Here is a 7,031-nt window from a genome sequence, read left to right as displayed (position 1 = left end):
TCAGAATTCAAAATTTGACGTACCGTTTCTACTGAATGCATATCGCTTTAGCACCATTGTAAAATTAAAAAAAAAAGAACTTGTAAGTTGAACCATCAAAAATCAGAGACCATCTATAATACTTAACTACTCACATAGGTGAGACCGATAGAAAGTGAGGTAGTTCGCTCCACAGAGAACAGGATATGGAAGCACCTTATCCTTAGCAGGTCAGGGTCAGGCAGGGTGCTGTTTATAGGCGAATTGGCTGAAAATCTGCATATAAATGGAATTTTTGGGTATCCTTTATAATTCCCTACCCCACACAATCCTACCCAAGAATGCTGTGTAGTGCAGGACATCTGAAGTAGATTCTGCAGACAAACTGAGCCTGACGTCATAGAGAAGGCATCTTAGTCAGACTCCATAGAGTGGACGGCTTAAAAAATAGAAATTAATTTTCTTACCGTTCTGAAGGCTGGAAGTTCAAGACCAGGGCGCCAGCATTGTTGTAGGGAGAGCTCTCTTCCTGGCAGCAGGCAGCAACCTTCTCACTGTTGTGCACATGTGGCAGAGTTCTCTCTCTCTCTCATAAAGTCACAGTCTGGTCAGATTAAGGCCCTACACTTATGACCTCCGTTAGCCTTAATTATGTCCTACAGACTCTATCTTCAGACACAGTCACATTGGGGCTTAGGATTTCAACATGTGAATTGGGGCAGGGGGCACAGTTCTGTCCGTAGTGGAAGGCTAAGTATGTAACCAATGTAGACAACTCTCTAGTCTATATGCACTCATCATATGTGCAACCCTGTTATTGTCTAATGATACAACTTATTTTTAGAGGTTTCAAAAGTACATAAATATTTTTGAATAAGTCCCTTGCCTTTCATTCTGAGAACTATTGAGAGGAATATCCAGATTTTACCCAAAGAATGTGAAAATGTGGTTTATTTATAAGAACAATCACTTAATTTTTTTTTTAGATTTTTTATTTATTTTTTAACAGAGAGAGAGACAGCGAGAGAGGGAACACAAGCAGGGAGAGTGGGAGAGGGAGAAGCAGGTCCCCCGCCAAGCAGGGAGCCTGATGCGGGACTCGATCCCAGGACCTGGGATCATGACCTGAGCCGAAGGCAGACGCCCGACAACTGAGCCACCCAGGCGCCCTCCACTTAATTTTTAATCTAATAGTTATATCCTTTAGAGTTCAGCCTATAAACAGGAGCACTAAAAGTATTATGGGTAGAAGGTGTCTATTATAAAAAATAAAGCTGACAAGCATGCAAAAGGAGCTGGGCATGTGAAAGTCTGGACCAGGGAAGTGAAATTCAGCAAGTCACTAACCAAGGGAGCTGGTTGTGGATGAGCAGGTTAGAGATGTAGAAAAATTCCAGAAAATGTGTATGTCTGGCTACTGAATTGGGGCTTTAGCAGGGAGGTTTGAAGAGAGGTCTGTGAAAGCTATCACCTTGGTACAGCTCAGTATCTGCCCCAGAGGAAGCATTATCTTTAAAATCCTGGACATAAAATAAATCTACTTTCTGCTCTGGAAAGATACACTATCTTTCTCCTCCAATGCTTTTGCTATATAAACATCCTTGAAAAGATAGTCTGGTAAAAAGGCCATCAATGTTTCTTCTCAGGAGCCTTGAAAAAACATGAGACACCCAAAGAGAATCGTCTCCTAAGATCTAGACAGTGTCCTGTACATAAGAGGTTCTCAACAAACACTTGTTTATTAAATGGAGGGTATACACGTACATATATATTTGAATACAGTATTTGCATAGTATCATACATGGATGCCAAGAAGTTAACAAGCCTGAGGATGATGGAAGTTTTATGTTTGATATCCTTCCAGACTTTGTGCTATGTGTCTTTTTTTATGACTGGTTCTAATTTGTATCCTTGGCCTATAAAAAATGTGACTGTGATTATAACTGTATTCAATGAGTTCTATGAGTCTTTCTAGTGAATTATTGAACCCAAGGGTGGTTGTGGTAACCCTGGAATTTGTAGCCAGCTGGTCTGAAATGAGGGTGGCCCTAGGGACTCTCAAACCTGCAGCTGGTGCCTGAAGTGAGAGATATCTTATGAGGACTGTGCCTTCAGATCATGCAATTTCTCTAACTCTGGATGACTCAAGTCTTTAAAGTGTGGTTAAAGGCATTTGTATTTACTTGACGGGATATAGAGCGTGTTGAATTTTTAAAATGGCGGTCTTACTACTGAAGTAGACTTATTCTATTTATTACGGTGATTCTAATTAATTGAAGCTCTTTTGCACAGTATGCCTCATTTGGTTAGCAGTTTTTCTTGCACACCTTTTTCCCACTCATAGAAGACATAAACTCCTTAACAACTGAAGCAAACCCAGTCTTGCTCACTTAATGCTTCCAACCAAAAGTCCACAATCTTGGGATGAGGTGTAGTCATCTCCATTGAGTTTAATGTGAATCTGAGGATCCAGTATTCTATAAACTTAAAATACAACTTATGTGCCCCCACCCAGTCAATACAATGGTGGAGTAAGAAAAGGAAAACTGCAATAAAAATTTTCTTTTAGAAAGTACAATGATTGGAAGGACACAGTGGTCACTTGTCCAGACTATGTTCATCCAGTGTTGGGCCAAAATAATGAAGAGAATAGCAGAAAGAAATTTCCTCGTGGGGAGAGGGAGGTTAATCTATCTAAAACCCATCATAAAGGAGAAAGTCCTTTATTGACTGTTTTCCTGGCTCACTATCTTCTGTGGTGACTCTGAGGTGGACAGTGGAGAATTTGAACTATTTGGAGTTGTACAGCTCTAGACTGCATTTTCATCTTGTGTTTTGGGGACCTGGGGATTACTTTAGGGATTAAATTGCTGGTGTTGACTAGATTTTAAAGTTACTGTGTTATAAAATTTCCTAAAAACTAGTTAGTCCTCTTGTCTTTCACTTCAAGCCAAATCCATATCTGAGTACAGAGTTAAAGACCTCATTCTGGCGTAGTTTTTGAGCCTGAAGATTTCAATATTTTTCTTACTGGCTTCTGTGCCTTGCCCATCTCTCTTTCTCTAAACTTAGTGTTGGATTCCTAGAAAATATTTGAGACTATATGCTTGGGTTGGAAAACAGACCTTGATCATGGTTTTGTCAGCAGAATTACTGTTTGTGTTATCTATTGCTGTGTAATAAATTACTCCAAAACTTAGTGGCTTAAAACAATACACATTTGTTTTCCCATAGTCAGGGTTCTAGGTGTGGCTTAGCTGTGTCCTCCTCTTTCAGAATCTGTCACAGAGTTCTGTTAAAGTGTTACCTAGGGCTATGGTCTCATTTCAAAGCTCAGTTGGGGAAGGAATCACTTCTAAAATTCATTCACATCGTTGTTGTCAATATTTAATTTCTCATGAGCTGTTGAACTAAAGTCCTCATTTCTTTGCTATATAGGCCTCTCCAATATGGCAATTGGTTCCTCAAAGACATGATGACATTTTCTTTCCTTTTCTTTTTTTAATGTCAAACCAATGTTTTTAATATTAATAGTATTGAGAAATGTGAAACAAAGCTAAGAAGCATTGATTCTAAACTTAGATTCACAGCATGAAGGTGCATGTATTTCTGGCCAGAGCTCATTCACTCATTTCATGTTGGTTTTGTGGCCAAGTACTGCTTCAAGCTGAATATTCTCTACGTGATTTATAGCTGCAAAGTCACATTCAGGGAGAAATCTGTCTAGTATTATATAGATACTGAATATGGTGGGACATATTTCGCATCTTTTGTAACCTATTCACAGGTGTGACACCACATCATGTTTGCTATACGCTATTTGTTAGAAACAGGTGACTAAGTTTAGTCCACAATCAAAGGGACGGGATTATACAAGAGTGTGAATATCAGGAGGCAGAGATCATTGAGCAAGCTGAAAGAGAGGCTCAGCACTGTCATGTTTATTACAGTCTGCATGTATTTAGCTAAAAAAATGAGAGGTCTGTAGGAGAGAAGGAAAGAAGGGAAATTGCAGATGACTGGAAGTCTCTGCAATAGTGGTCTTGGCCATTTACGTCCATTTTCTAAGGCTTAGTTAATATTAGTAAAGTTAGGAAAATAATATTTCACAGGAGATACAAAGTGCCTAGCACAGGCGAAGCACCACATAAGTTGAGTTTCTTTCTCTTCTTCATTACTCATTTCTGACCCGAGTTAACCTGTCTTGTACACTCAATGACTTGTAACATAAAGACAACCGCTAATCTTGTCCAATTAATGTACTCCCTATTCACCAAACAAAAGGTGTATTCTCCCCTCAACTGTACACTTCTACCTTGCCTTGTACTTGCTCTGTACTTCTTCAACTGTGATCTCCCTCCCCCTTCTTGATGCTATTTACTATTGACCTGTATTTTGACTGTGAACAAACTCTCCAACATCCTTGGCTTTTCTGAGAATGTCCCTTTTTCCTTCCTCCTTCTGCCACATGAAACCTGAGACTTCCCCAAGGACACTGAAAAGACCATGTTCAGGAAAGTTGATCATTCTTATATACCTGACAAACCAAGTAGTAAGGTGAGCTGGTCAACTATCCTCTGACTCCCTACTGCTTCTGTCAGAGTATCACTCCTTCACTCTGAGATCTTTGGCTAACCTCTGCCCTTTCTCATTACTGTTATCTACAGAAATTCTGGTCATTTCTCCTCAAATTCATGGATATTTGGAAACCAGTCTCTTATAAAGTTGCACTTCATCCCCATTTCTGCCAAAATCTGTAGGGATTTCCACAAGTGAACATCTCACATCAAGTAGCGTCATGACTTCTGGGTTCTCTCTTCATCTCTGTGGGACCTCTACTCCACTTCATTTCAACTATAATGCTTAAAAGAGGAAAGAATAAAACTCTCATTACAATTTGAGTAATATTTCAACTCTTTAAAATTTGAAGCAGAATCATAGAGATTGAGAGAAATAAGACATCAATTGCATGTTCTTGCTCCTTTTTAGATGGATATAAAACCAGAATTCCTACTCCATCTCTGTGCCCTGACCCACATTTGCAGCTGAAATGCAGGTGGTGTTCATAGTCATTTTAGATGACTCAGTTCCCTCAATCTGGTGAATCCTATTTTTTCTTTACTGACTTTTGTTCCACATTTCTTCAGTCATGCAGAAAGTCTTTTATATGCCAAGAATAATAAAAATCAGAAGGAGGAATAAGCCAGGATGTCAACTGTCATGCAATATTTAAAATAAATGACAATTTGACTTCCTAGATTGTTGCTAAATATTTGTGCTGCATTTTTAGAATGACTATGGTTTCAGGAGGCTTCACAAAGCACAGAAGAAACTGAAAGGAGGAAAATACTTTGTAACAAAGCATTTTTTTTTTAATTTTGGGAGATGAGTTAGTCTTTTTGTCATAAAAGCTTTGTTTTATAATCAGGAGAACTCATGCCATAAAAATTTCAAAACCAAGAATTTGTTTCCATAACATTTTTGTTGTCCTGATAACAAGAGCTTGACACTTCAGTTTGGCTTTTGTTTTAATACTCTCGTATATTGCCTGCCAGAGAAAAAACTGGAAGTGCCATGTATAATTTTTTACTTTTGAAATAAAGTCTTCTTTGGGGGAGATTTTTATTTTTTTGAGGATGAACCAGCATCATCTACTCTGTTGCTAATGAGTCTAAAACAGGAGGAGATTCTGATTCAATGATAGTGCATAGCATGGCCAAAAGAAGGAAAACTTCTGTCTTTTGATAATAGGCATTCTAGCAGATGTGAGGTGATAATCACATTGTGGTTTTGATTTTATTGCCCTAATGATTAATGATGGTGAGCAGATTTTAATGTACCTCTTGTTCACTTTATGTCTTCTTTGGAAAACTATCTGTTCAGGTCCTTTGTCCATTTCTTAATTGAGTTATTTATTTTTTTCTATTGAGTTGTATGTATTCCTTGAATATTTTGAGTATTAACCCTTTATTGGATATATTGTTTGCCAATATTTTCTCCCATTCCATAGGTTACCTTCTCATTCTGTCGATCGTTTTCTTTGCTGTTCAGAAGCTTTGAAGTTTGATGTCCCACTTGTTTATTTTGCTTGTGTAGTTTTTGCTTTTGTTGTCAAATTAAAAAAAAACCATTGTCAACACCAACATCAAGGAGACTACCCTCTATGTTTTTTTCCAGCAGTTTTATAGTTTTTGGTCTTCCATTCAATTCTTTAATCTATTTTGAGTTGATTTTTTTGTGTATGGTATTAGGTAGGTGACAGTTTCATTCTTTTCTTTGTGGATATCTAGTTTCCCCAGCACCAGTTATTAAAAAGACTATCTGTTACTCATTGCATAATCTTGGCTGTTTTGTTGAAAATTAATTGACCACATATGTGTGGGTTTGTTTCTGGGCTCTTTATTTTGTTCTGTGGTTCTATGTGCCTGTTTTTGTGCCAGTACCACACTGTTTTGACTACTATAGCTTTGTAATATAGTTTGAAATCAGGAAGTGTGATGCCTCCTGCTTTGTCCTTCTTTTCCAAGATTGCTTTGGCTTTCCAGGGTCATTTGTGGTTTCCTACAAATTTTAGGAATTTTTTTTATATTTCTGAGAAAAATGCTATTTTATTTTTGAGAGGGATTACATTGAATATGTACATCACTTTGGGTGGTATGGACATTTTAACAATATTTAGTCTTCCAATCCATAAACACAGGATATATTTCCATTTATTTGTGTCTTCAATTTCTTTCATTAATGTCTTATAATTTTCAGTGTAATGGTCTTTAACCTCCTTGGTTAAATTTATTGCTAGGTATTTTATTCTTTTTCATGTTATCATGAATAAGATTGATTTCTTAATTTCTTTTTCTGATAGTTCATTGTTAGTATATAGAAACACAATAAATTTTTGTATATTGATTTTGTATCTTACAACCTCATTGAATTCATTTATAATTTGTAGCAGGTTTTTTTTGGTGGAGTCTTCTATATCTAAGGTCTTGTTATCTGCAGATACAGTTTTTCTTTCTTTCTTTCTTTCTTTCTTTCTTTCTTTCTTTCTTTCT

The sequence above is a fragment of the Mirounga leonina genome, unplaced genomic scaffold (genome assembly GCF_011800145.1).
Source record: "Mirounga leonina isolate KUSES-001 unplaced genomic scaffold, KU_Mleo_1.0 Mir_172, whole genome shotgun sequence".
Classification (NCBI taxonomy): domain Eukaryota; kingdom Metazoa; phylum Chordata; class Mammalia; order Carnivora; family Phocidae; genus Mirounga; species Mirounga leonina.
Note: the sequence above shows the minus strand (reverse complement) of the source record.